This window comes from Planococcus citri, chromosome 5 (genome assembly GCF_950023065.1).
Source record: "Planococcus citri chromosome 5, ihPlaCitr1.1, whole genome shotgun sequence".
In the NCBI taxonomy this organism is placed as follows: Eukaryota; Metazoa; Arthropoda; class Insecta; order Hemiptera; family Pseudococcidae; genus Planococcus; species Planococcus citri.
Genome location: NC_088681.1, coordinates 58,059,218 through 58,073,865, shown reverse-complemented (window position 1 = coordinate 58,073,865; position 14,648 = coordinate 58,059,218). Strand labels below are relative to the sequence as shown.

At 34.7% G+C, this 14,648-nt stretch overlaps 1 protein-coding gene and 1 long non-coding RNA gene across 3 annotated transcripts in view; one reads left to right on the top strand and one right to left on the bottom strand.

The window, feature by feature from the left end:
* The window catches only part of LOC135846580 (uncharacterized), a 241,931-nt gene that overhangs the window by 210,993 nt on the left and 16,290 nt on the right, over window positions 1–14,648 (bottom strand). The window lies entirely within an intron of this gene.
* On the top strand, window positions 12,858–13,873 carry LOC135848431 (uncharacterized). The gene is made up of 2 exons (XR_010559347.1): window positions 12,858–13,283; window positions 13,709–13,873. It is a non-coding gene; the product is annotated as an uncharacterized LOC135848431 (long non-coding RNA).

Sequence of the window (14,648 nt, the reverse complement as noted above, 5' to 3'; positions counted from 1 at the left end):
GTTAAACAAACAATACAAATGAGGAATTGAGGAGGGAGGGAGGGAAGGGGAAGAGAAATTTATTCAGGTAGTTGTTGCATTGCGGATTTGGGACTTTCAAAGAATAAACAAAGCACGTTTATTTCACTCAAAAAATGAAACACTCGATTTACTCCTAAGGAATAAAGTAAGCCTTCAGTCGAGGAGCCCGCATAGTGACCTATTGCACCCCCTCCCCCACCGTCGATCCTCCGGAACAACTTTTTTCTTAGAGGGGCAGTCTTAAGGAACATTTCTAGCCCTTGTCCTCAAAAAAAAAGTGGCCCTACTTACAAAATGGCGGCCATTTTGATGGACAGGTCGGTCGAAATCGCAGATTTTGCGTTCCAACATTGAACTTGCGCGAAATTTTTCAAACCTTACAAAGGTAGATCGAAAGATCAGGCAAAAATTTATCACCTGTCAAAATTTCAAGTGCTAAAGTGCCTTTTTCGATTTTTGGTGAATTTTTGAAAATAAAATTTTGGCCAAAATTAAGGGGAAAAAATCAAAATTTTACCAAATTGACCAAGAAAGCTGAAATTTGGGATATACCCTATTTTAGACATGCTAAATCAATTGGAAATTGTATCAAACCGGGTTGAGTAGTTCTGGAGCATCCAGCATATTTTTGAAACTCAAAATTCCCATAAAATTTCATCAAATGGAGTTGGAAACCGAAATTCATTTTGCAAACTAATTTCAAAACGCCACGAAGTTGATTGCAGGCGGGTTTTAAGTGATTTTGGAGCCTCCAGCGACACTTTGAAAATTACTGGAGCCTCCAGTAGATTTTTGAAACAGGAAATTTCCCAAAATTTCATTTCAATACGCTACGAAGTCAACTGCAGGCAGATTTTATGTGGTTTTGGAGCCTCCAGCGACATTTTAAAAATTACGGGAGCCTCCAGTAGATTTTAGAAACTTGGATTTTCCTAAAATTTTGTTTCAATACGCTAGGAATTCAACTGCAGGTGGATTTCAAGTCGTTTTGAGCCTCCAGCGGCTACTGCAAAGCCAAAAGTTCCTGCTTTTGCTAAAATTGTCAAAAAAGTCTCGCTTTTTGTCATAATTTTAAAAAAATTCCGAAATTGTAAAAAAAGCACTGTTTTTGATAATAATTGCCGAAAAATACATATTTTTTCTGACATTCTCAAAAAAGTCCTAATATTTTTGTAAAAATGAACAAAAAGCCCCGTTGTTGACCAAAAATTTAAAATTTCCTATTTTTTGCCAAAATTATGAAAAAATCCAAACTTTTTGCAAAAATTCAAAATTGTCAAAAAAGCACCTGTTTTTTGCCAAAATGTTCAAAAAATCTTGTAGCCAAAATAATTGTCAAAAAAAAGTCTCATTTTATTTGTTTCTTTTTTTAAAAAATTATTCAAAAATCCCAACTTTTATCAAAATTGTCAAAAGAAAGTCCTAATATTTTTTGCAGAAATGACCACCAAAAGCTTTGTTAGTAGCCAAGATTTAGAAAATTTCCTGCTTTTGACAAAATTATCCGTGTTATGTTTTTTGCCAAAATTTTCTGAAAAGTTTGATTTTTCTCGTACATGTCAAAATTGTAAAGAAGTTCCTTTTTTAATTGCCAAGAAAACTCCAGCTTTTTGCCAAAATGTTCAAAAAACCCTGTTGCCTAAATTGGCAAAAATTCTTGCTTTTGCCAAAATTATCCTATAAAGTCCTGTTTTTTGCCAAATCATTGTCAAAATTTTTTTTTTTTTCGTAGTTATAAAAAAAAAGTTATTTTTTTGCCAAAATAAAAATGAATTATTGTAAAAGAAACTATTTTAGCGAAAAACAGTTTTGGTGCCCAACCCTTCAATTCGGAGCTGTGACGGTTCAAAGTTTTCTTTTGTCAATTTTATCCCCACCACTATGATGAAAAATTTTGAAAAAATCGTGTTGAAAAGCCCAGGCTTCCCCTACACAATCCGCGTGCTATCAGAATATTTTCCCCACTATAATCATGGATACAGAATTTTTCTCTCTAAAAAAAAAACGCGGTTTTTGACTATACTAACCAGTAGAAATTCTACTTGAAAATTTTTATTGCAGGTACCCAACAATAATCCATCATGATTTTCCAAACCTGGAAACAGGACCATTTTCACCTATATCTTACCTGGGAATACCCTTTGTAAATGAACTCTAATTTTCGTTACCTACTTTTTTATCCTTTCCGCCTCCTTTAAAAATTTTTTCATTTTTATCAAAAGTTCTTGATTAGATTACAAGGCTCAGCAAGTCACCAATGCTGAAATTTTCGTAACATTCTATTATTATTGAAAATGAAATGAGTCAAGGTTCCCACTTCTTACACAATGCACGGTCCAATTCATTTCTATGGATTTTTCTACAAAAAAAAAAAAATGAGAAGCAAAGTAAGAAGAAAGGAGAGTATTCGTAACTTATCTATCTTTCGAAATAATTTTGGATTATTTTATTAGTAGATCAAATTTAAGACCTGCTACAGTACTCTAATAACCAAAAAACGAATGCTACACAATTTTAGAAGGTATCAACTTTAGCAATGTTTCTTATCCTACCTCTTCATAATGACCATCCCAGACAACCCTTCTAAAATCTAAAAATACTTAACCCTACTAAAAAATATCAACCTAATAAACCAAATCTAAGCCCCTCTCTTCGCGGGTGTAATAATCTTGTAATTATTATAAACACTCTAAAATAAATTGAAAAATTAAAAAAAAATGTCATCCAAATGTCATTAATTTACCTATGCAGAAAGCTGAGAGAGAATTTCTTTATATTGCATTCAAAACCTCATCTTTATTTCTAAACAGCTTCGGCGAGCTTTTCAAAAATCGAAAATGATAGGCTAGGTACAGAAGATGAATTTCTAAAGTTCTAGTCACTTTTTATTTTACTCAATTTGTTTCAAAAATAGGCTACAAATTAGTCCGTGGTAAAACTGTAAAAAATTCATTCTCTTTTCAAGTTCACTCGTATCGAATCAGTGACATTTTGTCCAATGAATCCAGATAACTGTAGGTACAGGCAAGGTCCTATCAGCTAAAGCATTTCTGTAAAATCATTAAAAAACAGTAACCAATTTACAGTAATAATACTTATTTCATTTCCCAATGGAAATCACAATCACCTCAATCGACACAATTTAACCTCAATCGTGAAAAAAAAAATATCCCCACCAAAAATCCATCAACGCGATACAAAGTACAACGCACTGATTTACATAATTTCTTACGACTTTCCACGTCTTGACTCTTGATAATCCCACGACACATCACGCTTCCTGTAGTATTAGCTGAGAGCAGCTTCACCTTCTAATTACTTTTTGTTTCTCTTTCTCAACTCGAATGAGGAATGAGACGAGACAAGCAAGACGCGACTTTTTTTTTTATCTCCATACCGATGAAATTTTTCTTCTCTGAATCATACAGTTGGATAAGATTTATGCAACTGAAAGCAGTAGAGGAATTTCGTTTAGTGGTTGGAAACCAATTCGTGGCTTTTGTTTAGTGATGAGATCCAGCGTCGAGCATCGAAAATATACATATCAGGAAATTCACACGGTAATCATACGCGAGGAATTTTTTATCATAGAAAAAAAATAACAGAGTGAATAATAATATCGCGATATAGCTATATACATAGGTGTTTTATCTCGGATCGTACGGTGTATTGTATTACTTTGGTAAAATAATAATCCGAAGTGTTTATAAAAGTATGTATATGTGGAGTGCTGTGCTTGTGCATTGTGTTATTATTTGATAAACGGGGCGTAAACGAGTCGATAAAAGCATAAACACCATGTACGTCTCTAGTCTCTACCTATACCATATTATTCTTAGTTTGAAAATATTGCGAGTAGGTATTTATAATCACAGTAATAATGCGATCATTTTTTTGCATTATTATGAGGCTGAGGAGTCGAGTAGAGGAAAATTATCCTTCACTTACTTATTAGCCCAAAAATTACTAAAATGGAGAAAGACATTTTTTTTTTCAATTTTTTCAAAAAAAGGATTGTTAATAGGGAAAAGACATTGCCGGGTAAAATAGGTGAAATGCCCCTGTATCTTCAGATTTTTGAAATTTTTATGAAACATTCGTTTAGGAAAAATGTTGAAGCCAAAAAACATTTCCCCGATCCAGCCCCTTGCCCACAATGGCAAAACAACACATTTTTCTAGGGGGAGGAGGAAATCATACTTCAACGAGTTTTGAATCAACAATTTTGAATTCATCCAAAATACGTAGAGGAGACATGAGTCTAGCCGACTGAATTTTTTCAAAAAAATTTGGCCTAGGGAGGAGGGGGGTGATATTGACTTGAGAAAATTTGGAACCGTCATATCACCGAACCTAATGCAAGCACACGAATTTTTTTTCTTTCAAAAATATATCTGAATGAGTACTAAGTACATATAATTGGAATTTTTTTCCAAATTTTTCCTCCAGGTGGGTCTTACCTCAAATACTCAAAAAACACTTAAAAATGTGGTTTTTGAGTCAAGGCACCATCAAAAAAGGCGATACTGCTAGTGATATAATTTCGCAATTTTTCATACGGACCTCCAAAAACAATAGAAAACCAAACAACTTCTTGAAATGCCAATTTTGAGGCCATAGGCACCCCCTCTCCCAATGTTGGGACAAAAGAAGATTGACAATATGGGTATCGTTATCATATGAATCGAACTCGCTAAACACGAATATAAAGTTAGATTTGCAGTTGGATCCTCCTAAGGGATACATTCTGCGGGGAAGGGGGTTGCCAATTTTTTTTTTTACGAATTAGGCCTTTTATTATTCCACTGAGCGATTGAAAATATTGAAAGATATCGCTCCTAAAACTGAGGAAATGATTTGTAATGCAATACCTCTCCCTTGGAAGACCAAGATCAGGCAGAAATTTATCACCTGTCAAAATTTCAAGGGTCAAAGTGCCTTTTTCGATTTTTGGTGAATTTTTGAAAATAAAATTTTGGCCAAAATTAAGGGGAAAAAATCAAAATTTTACCAAATTGACCAAGAAAGCTGAAATTTAGGATATGCCCTATTTTTGATATGCCAAATCGATTGGAAACTGTTTCAAACCGTTTTGAGCAGTTCTGGAGTCTCCAGCAGATTTTTGAAACTCGAAATTCCCCCCCAAAATTTCATTAAACGGAGATGGAAAGCCGAAATTTACTCTGCAAACTAATTTCAATACGCTACGAAGTCAACTGCAGGTAGATTTCAAGTCGTTTTGGAACCTCCGGCGACTTTTTGAAAATTACTGGAGCCTCCAGTACATTTTTGAAAGTTGACACCTCTCCGAAATTTCATAAAACGAAGATGGAAAGCCGAAATTTACTCCGCACTCCAATTTTGACACCCTCTGAAGACGACTTCAGGTGGGTGTGAGTCATTTTGGAGCCTCCAGCGACTATTTGAAAATTACTGGAGTCTCCACCAGGTTTTCGAAATTTGATATTCTCACAACATTTTATGAAATGTAGTTGGAAAGCCGAAATTTAATCTGCAAACTAATTTCAATACGCTACGAAGCCAGCTGCAGGTGGATTTTCAACGGATTCGTAAATAGTCGGGGGGCCGAATAAGGATCACTTGCACCCACTGCCGATCCTCCAGCACAACTTTTTTCTCAAAGGGGGAATCCGAAGGAACATTTCTAGCCCATGTCCTCAAAAAAAAGTGGCCCTACTTACAAAACGGCGGCCATTTTGATTGACAAGTCAGCCGATGAAATGTTTTAAACCGCACAAAGGTAGATCGAAAGAGCAGGCAAAAATTTCACCTGTCAAAATTTCAAGTGCTAAAGTGCCTTTTTCGATTTTTGGTGAATTTTTAAAAATCAAATTTATTCCAAAAATGAGAAAAAAATCAGAATTTTACTAAATTGATCAAGAAAGCTGAAATTTGGGATAATACTCAATTTTCGACGCACCAAATCGATTGGAAACTGTTTCAACCCGTTTTGAGAAGTTCTGGAGCCTCCAGCAGATTTTTGATACTCGAAATTCTCACAAAATTTCATCAAATTGAATTGGAAAGCCGAAATTCATTCTGCAAACTAATTTCAATACGCTGTGAAGTCGACTGCAGGTAAATTTCAAGTCGTTTTGGAGCCACCAGCGCCTTTTTGAAAATTACTGGAGACTCCAGTAGATTTTTGAAACTTTAAATCTCACAAAATTTCATCAAATGGAGATTGAGAGCCGAAATTCATTCTGAAAACTGATTTCAATACGCTATGAAGTCGATTGCTGGTAGATTTCAAGTTATCTTGGCGCCTCCAGCGACTTTTTGAAAGGTTGTATGACGTTTTTTTTTGGAAAATTGAAATTTAAAAAGTAGCTAGAAGCTTCAAAACTATTTGAAAGCACCATGTAGTCGAATTTATGTCGTATTGAAATCAGTTTGCAGAATCAATTTCGGTTTTCCATCTACATTTGATGAAATTTTGGGAAATTTCAAGTTTCGAAAATGTACTGGAGGCTCCAGTGATTTTCAAAATGTCGCTGTAGGCTCCAAAATCACTTAAAATCTACCTGTAGCCGACTTCGTAGCGCATTGAAATGAAATTTTGGGATATTTCCAGTTTCAGAAATCTACTGGAGGCTCCAGTAATTTTCAAAATGCCGCTGGAGGCTCCAAAACGACTTGAAATCCACCTGCAGTCGACTTCGTAGCGTATTGAAATGAAATTTTGGGAAATTTCCAGTTTCAAAAATCTCCTGGAGGCTCCAGTAATTTTCAAAAAATTGCTGAAAGCTCCAAAGCGACTTGAAATTCACCTGCAGTCGACTTCATAACGTATTGAAATTAGTTTGCAGAATGAATTTTGGCTTTCCAACTCCATTTGGTGAAATTTTATGGGAATTTCTAGTTTCAAAAATCTTTTGGAGGCTCCAGAACTGCTCATTGAAACATAGACATAGACATAGACATTTATTTTTAAAGTGCTTACAACACAATAATATTTTGATTTTACGATTTGGCATGCCAAAAATAGGGTATATCCAAATTTCGGCTTTCTCGGTCAATTTGGAAAAATTTTGATTTTTCCCCTCATTTTTGGCCTAGATTTGATTTTGAACAATTCACCAAAAATCGAAAAAGGCACTTTAGCCCTTGAAATTTTGACAGGTGATGAATTTTTGCCTGATGTTTCGATCTACGTTTGTACGGTTTTAAAAATTGTGTGCAAGTCCTATGTTGGAACGCAAAATCTGGGATTTCGGCTGACCTGCCAATCAAAATGGCCGCTATTTTGTAAGTAGGGCCACTTTTTTTGTGGATAAGAGCTAGAAATGTTCCTTAGTACTCCCCCTTTATGATAAAAGTTGCCCCGGATGATCGGCAGGGGGTGCAGGTTATCCTTATGCGGGCCCCACGACTATAAGTTTTTTCCCCATTCTGTGCAAGGGGGGTGGGTTAGGGAAAATTTTTCGGATTCAACATTTTTTTAAGGTACCCAACTATGGTTCATTAAAATTTCAAAAATTCGAAGAAAGGGGCATATTTCACTTATTTCACTCGTGAATGTACCCTTTCGAAGTCGCGGAGAAATTGAAAAAAACAACAACAACAACAACAAAAAATTGCAGATCGTAGAATTTTGTTTCAGTTTAGAGCGATTAGTATTGTTTTTTTTCAGAAGGCTTCGTTTTTGAGATATTTTGAACAAAAACTGATTCAACCTTCAACCTTTCACATTTCAACAATACAATTCGCCAGTTCATTTGAGAACTCGAATAGGTAGTTTTCAGAGACGAGCGATGATTGAAGAAATGTCTCGCCAAAATAAACGATAATATCTTTCAAGTACATACATACTATACACTCGAGTAAATACCAACCATAGAATACTTGTGATAAGCGTTCGGCTGCGTCTTGTTTACAAAGATTTCTTTCATGTTTTACCATAACATTCTGCTGAAATTCCACAATCGAGAAAATACGCATTGAAAAAAAAAAAAATGATGATAAACCTTCGCATTCGGGCAAATTTTCTTTTTCTTTGCAGAAACACACGCGAAAAAAACATTATCTCGAGAATGCCGCCACTTAGGAATTTTACGAGCTACATCACTCCACCACACCTTCCACCATAGAGTGAATTTTTCACGTCCTATATGCTTACGAGTAGTTAGGTACAATACGAGTTTGAGCACCGAGCGTGAGAGTAAATTACCACACCGTTGAGCCTATTCTTTCAAGTCCGGGTTCGATTTATAAAAATAGAATATTCTTCTCGATCGCATCGCTCGGTCGCGCTAATAATTAATGAGAGACCGAGTAAACTGCTAATTATCGTAACCTTACGATACGTTTACGTACCTACCTCACCTATCTATACACACTTTTGAACGAATTTACCGGTCACCGGCGGCTGTGGTGTAAATTGCGTATCGAATTTCAACCTCGGTTAAGTGTGACTGCGTGACACCACGTATACCTATGTGTGATTATATAGGTACGTAGTATGTGCCTGAGACAAAGATGACGAGTTATCGTGTTACGTAAACCGCACGTCAGATACAATGTATCGTTATTGTGAATGAGTCAGATAAACAAATAACGTAAATTTTGAAATGCCAACTTTCTGTTGAACGAAATGTATGCAAAAATGATGCCTTGATTACGATATTATTGGTCATTCATGGTCAGTGTTGGAAGAATAACGCAAATTTTTTTTCAAGTTTTTGTTCTTTGATATTGTTCTTGTTCTTTCAGGAGCGTTTTTGATCTTGTTCTTGTTTATTGTTTTCAAGTCGTGTCCTTGTTCTGACGTTTTTTTTTGTTTTTTGAAAAAAAAGTGAAAATAAAACAAAAAGGTTTCTTTTTGAATTACAATAATTTTTCTAAAAACAAAAACACAATAAAATCAACTTTAATAGAGCAAAGAACAAAAACAGGAAATTAATTTTGAAAAAGCCAAGAACGAGAACCAAAATGGGTCATTCCACCTCGATTCGACCAACGTTTTTGAGTCATATGTCCTTCGATTTCGTTAGTGTTGCAAGTTGAACTTTCAATAAATTTCAAAATGGCGCTGTCAGATGGAAACTACCATTTTTTTATAATTCTGAAAAAACTTCCATAGAAATTCAGGGTATCCACTCATTTCTGGAAATGATTTTCCCTGACTTTTCCAGGTTTTCCAGACCAATTTCATCAATTTTCCAGACCCTTCAAAAATGAATTACACATGCGATCAGGTTGGGGGGGGGGGGGTCAAGTATATTTGAACATCATGAGCGCCAAATTATCGGTAATATTAGGTCTACAGTTGTGCTCTTTTTTTCCAAGCACGACTGTGTGCTCAATAGAGTGGCCCTTATTTGAACTTGGTGGGCATTTTTTTTGTTTTTTAGTGGGACCTTCCTCCCACCTTAGTTTGGTGCCACTTCGTGAGAAAATAACTAAATAACCATTAAAAATTTGAGCTCAATCAATGGTAGGGTATCAAAATTTTTAAAAAGGGAGTGATTTTGTTTAAAAAGTATCCAAAAAGTAACCAAAAAAGTGGCAAGACATGGGCAATTGGACAATACATTTTAAATGTAGAAAAAAATCACTAAAAAAACCAGAACTTTTCGTTTTTAATTAGAATCTATGAAAATCAATCTCGATAGAAACGTGTTTAATTTCAGAAAAAAGCAGAACATTTTGAAGATTACTGTTAAAACAGTCCTTTTCCCAGTTTTTTCCAAAAAAGTTAAACCACAAATATTTTGCAACTTTTTGATTGAAAAAAAAAAACGAATTTTTTGGCAATTTTGGGCCAAAAATTGAGAATTTTCGCGATCCGATCCCTGGCAATAATTACTTACTTATGAGACTTTTGACAATTTCAGCTAAAGAAATACGGTTTTTTTTAGCACATTCTGGCGAAAAAACATCACATTAGAACTATTATTGGAGGAAAGTGAGAGACTTCACCATTTTTAGCAATTTTTCGCAAAAAAAAAGAAAATTCTTGACAATTTTAGGTTAAAAGCGAGACTTGGTTTCTTAGCCATTTTTATCAAAATAGCGAAACATTTTAGGAAATTTGCTTAAAAAACGAGTTTTTCTAATGAGTTCATAACTCATAAGCTGAAAAAATGCAAGACTTCAACAATTTTTGCAAAAAGCAAGACTCTTGGGTATTTGCCAATTTTTGACAAAAGCGACCTGCGAAAAAATTTCCTGAGCAAAGCGAAGGTAAATTTTTTCATTATGAGAAATGGTAAAATTTGTCTGAAGTAACCTTCCACAAAATTCCCTGACTTTTTCAGACCGACCAAATTCCCTGACTTTTCCAAGTTTTCCAGGCTTGTGGACACCCTATAGATGTACCTTTTGATGTTCTTTCAAAATAAGGTAATGTGCAGCTAATTACGCCACCTTAAGGTTTGAGGTCATTTAGTGGGGTTAGAATGCATCTTTGGCAAAAATCTGAATAAACCACCTCAAAGTACATCTTATTGGCTACCTTTCATGAAAAAAAAATTTCTTACCCCTTCCCCAATACCGCCCATCTCCGCCTGAAAATTATTCACAAATCAACAAGTGCCGGTAATTACACCACCACCCCAAAAAACTATTTAAAATCTATGAAAACATTAGTAAAAATCATTTGGCATTTTGGGCATCTTATTGGCTACCTGTCCCTGAAAAAAAAATGTTTCCTTTACCCCTACCCCTATCCCATCCCTCCATTTCTGAAAATTATTCATCAAAGAGGTGTATTCATCAACATATGCAGGTAATTCCGCCACTCTCCCCCCACCCCCCAAAAAAAATTATTCAAAATTATTGATAAAAACATCGCTAAAAATTATTTCTTCGCATTCTGGTCAAATATGTGAAAGTCCTGAAAGAGTTTTATTAAAGTGGCGTAATTTTTAACATTGGTACTTTTGTACATTTTTCAACATTTCAATACTTACATCAAGAAATAACAAAAAACTGTTTAGCGCATTGAAATCGGCATTAAATTTACTACAGGAAACATATCTTCAAAAATTTTTTTCACCCTTATTACAAATTACAGCACGTTTCCAAACTGTGATCAATTTAACATGACGTTTTTTTTTGGCATCAAATTTACAAAAAAGCGAGCCACAGATCAGAAAATTTTCCGGACCGGTGATATTTTTGGTTTTCCTACCTTGGCTTTAACAGTACATAAAAATCGTCACATGGCGCCATCTACCCGTTTAACATGAGAACTGTGGTAGTGGCGTAATTGCCAACGTGGCGTAATTAGCTGCACTTACCTTATTCAATTTTTTTGATGGGATCTTTTAATGGAGCAATGGAAGCACCCCATACTCCAAATTTGGACAAAGCTTTCAAAAAAAATCTGGGGCATGTGATATATATCGAATTCTGTTGGACTTTTACCCATTTGGTGAGTGTCTGGGGGCCATGGGTGAGGTCAATATGAAAAACTAAGGCTATATTCGTGTTCAGCGATATCGAAAACATACTATTTCATGTGTCACACGAATGAAAGCATTTTTTTGACTTTTACCCCCTTTAGGGAGGTGCTGGGGGCAGTGGGTGGGGTCCGATCAAAAATCTGACGTAATATTCGTGTTCAGCGTCACCAAAAACCGATACATCACCTGCCCCAGAGTTTTTTCGAAACTTTTGCCCAAATTCGGGGGAGGAGGTGGTTCCCCTCCATTAAAAGATCCCATCTCGAAAATAGAATATTTTGAAAAGGCATCAAAAGGTACATCTTTGGAAATTCATTCAGAATTTTAAACGGTAGCTCCCACTTACAGCGCCATTTCGAAATTTAAACTTTCAATTTGAAAGTTCAACTTTCAATTTTTTAAAATCTCAAAATACTCAAAAAGTTTAAAATGCAATGCCCTTTTGAACTGTGAAATCAGTTTTGATCAAAGTATCTTAGCTTTGGAGGAATGCGCTGCTGAAGTTGAAAACCTCGAGACAATATGAAAATAATTGAAGCCACCCCCACCCGTCCTCTGAGGGGGCTGGGACCAAACTGATTGCTTGTTTCTTACTTATTGGGTGGGCAGAAATTGTAAAAAAAAAATTGAGCGAAATCGAAGGATATGACTCAAAAACGTTGATCGAACTGAGGTGGAATAACTACTCTCCTCTCTAAGTATCTCCTCTCGATATATCCCAGAAATTGACTGTACATATTTAAAACATTATTGCACAAAATGTGTCGTCAATTTGCTGGCTTGGAAGCATGCTTGAAAGAAAATATGTAAATGTTTTAAGGCAACAATTCTTGGGACAGAAGTTGTAGAAAATTCAATTTCCTACCAACAAAGTACGATCAGATGTTTGTTGAAAAGCACAATTAAGCCGGATATTATTGTGAAAAATTCGAAACTTGTAAAATCCAATCGTATTCATTTGAAGGAGCTTTACTGAGCTTCTTCTATGTACATTTATGACTATGAAATTTTTTTTCGGTTCAAACACGTTGAATGGTATTTCTTGAAGAACAGGAATTTCTCCCAGAATGACTTTCAGAAATTAATCAACAATACTTCCAGCACAAAAATTTTTTTAAATTAATACCATTTTTTTTTTTTTTTTTACCATTGAATAATATGCCACTTAATTTACACGATACTGTAGCTACCTACTTCATGAAATTTCCATCAACTGAAACTTCTTGAAACGAAAAATTTCAACCAAATGAAGAAGTCGAAGCTATTTTTTTGAAAAATACGTATGGTAATTTTAACCTTCAAATTTTCAGTACTCGTTGTATCGATAAACCTCTATCATCTGGAAAAAAAACTATACAATGTGATAATGACTTCCTAAGCATGTAAGTACTGTATTTAAGGATCGTAAAGTTTATCTTTGAAAAATAGTTTCGCGTATTTATTCTACCAGGAAATCTGAGCCAAGAATCAATAGGTAGATATTGATATACCTACTTACTATAGGCAAGGTACCCTTTAAAAAGGATTGCCTCGTGTTAAAAAAAATCATTTTGGTTCGATACTTCGAGCATTTCAGTACATTTTTGAACTACACGAAGTGACCAAATTTCAAAAATGAAATCTTTCTCGTTAATTTCCGTTTTACTTTCAATCTTTGCATTTTTTAAAACCGTTTCGGCCGGACCTTTTCTGGGATTCGTAATATGCGGGTTGCTGACCGCTGTTTTTCTACTGTTGCTGGTCCTTCTGCCACCACTGACCACGTTCTTGGCTATAGCACTTTTGCCATTGCTCATATTCCTCTGTTGTCTCGGATATGTGTTGTAATTACAGGTAAGAATTAGAACAGTAATAATTGCATGGTTGATTTTAAGCATCGATTTTTTCGTCAATTTTCCACCCAAACAAATTACACTTTCAGAAAAATGAAAAATCAAATTTTCTGATGAAAAAAAAAATTAATTTTCGGAGGGAATTTTGTCAAAAAAAAACTGCTTCATATTTTTTTAATGATTTTTAAATAATGAATTAACGGAACATTTTTGCATTTTGTCGTCGTGCTTTATTAAAAATATACACTTTTTTAGAATTTTGAGCTTTCACCTATATGTACATTTTAAATGTCAGATTTTGCACTATTCTCGCATATTTTTTATTGCCATGCCCAATTGCCCATATTTTACGATTTTTAGTACCTACATACGTATTCGTTTCTTGCTTAAAACATACCTATACCTATTTTTTTCCTCAATTTCCAGATTCAAATCAATTTCCACGGTTCAACGACAGCAAAATTTAGGTTATGGTTCAACTTAGAATTTCTTCCGGTTCTCAATCAATGTTCATTTCACGATGGTGATGGGGGTGATGGTGATGATTTTCAAATAAAAATGATTTAATAAAAAAGTTTTATAATTATCTTACACGCGAATTCAATTATTATTAAATAAATAATGTCATTTGTATCAGAGTTGATGAAGTCAGATGAGAACAAGAAGACTTTTGATGCCCCTTCCTCTCCAGAAATGTTGAAATTATATTTTTTGCTAAACAATACAATTGAAAAAAAAATCAATTTTTAAAACATGGCTTAAGTACAAATTTTTAATTCACGAATGGTGAATTTTCAAAAATCAAATTTGAGCCAAATTCCCCATCAAAAAAAATCAAAAGTTTACCAAATTCCTCTAAAAAGTTGAAATTTGGTACGCAGCGTACCTTTGATCCTCTCGAAAGCATTGGAAAAAGGTTGATACCTTTTTCCATGTTGAACCGGACGAAGCGAAATTGAAAGAGGACGCAAAAATACATCATCAGAAAACATTTCAGAGGCTAAAGTGCATTTTCGATTTCTTAGCGAATTTTTAAGAATCAAATTTTGCCCAATATTGAGAAAAAAGTCCAAATTTCACCCAATTGACCTAAATAAAGCTGAAATTTGGTATTTCCACTCCCTCCTAAAAAAAATCGATTGGAGATAGTTTCGAACTGTTTCAACTAGTTCTGGAGCCTTCAACAGATTTTTAGAATTTTTTCCATTGAATCTTACCCAATGAAGTTGGAAAGCTAAAATTTACCTACTTCGCGTACTCAAATTTTGACATGTTGAGTCGATCGGAGACGATTTCAAGACTGTTTGGAGCCTCCGACAATTATTTTGAAACAAGTACCAATCTCCTTAATTCGTTTCAATTTAAT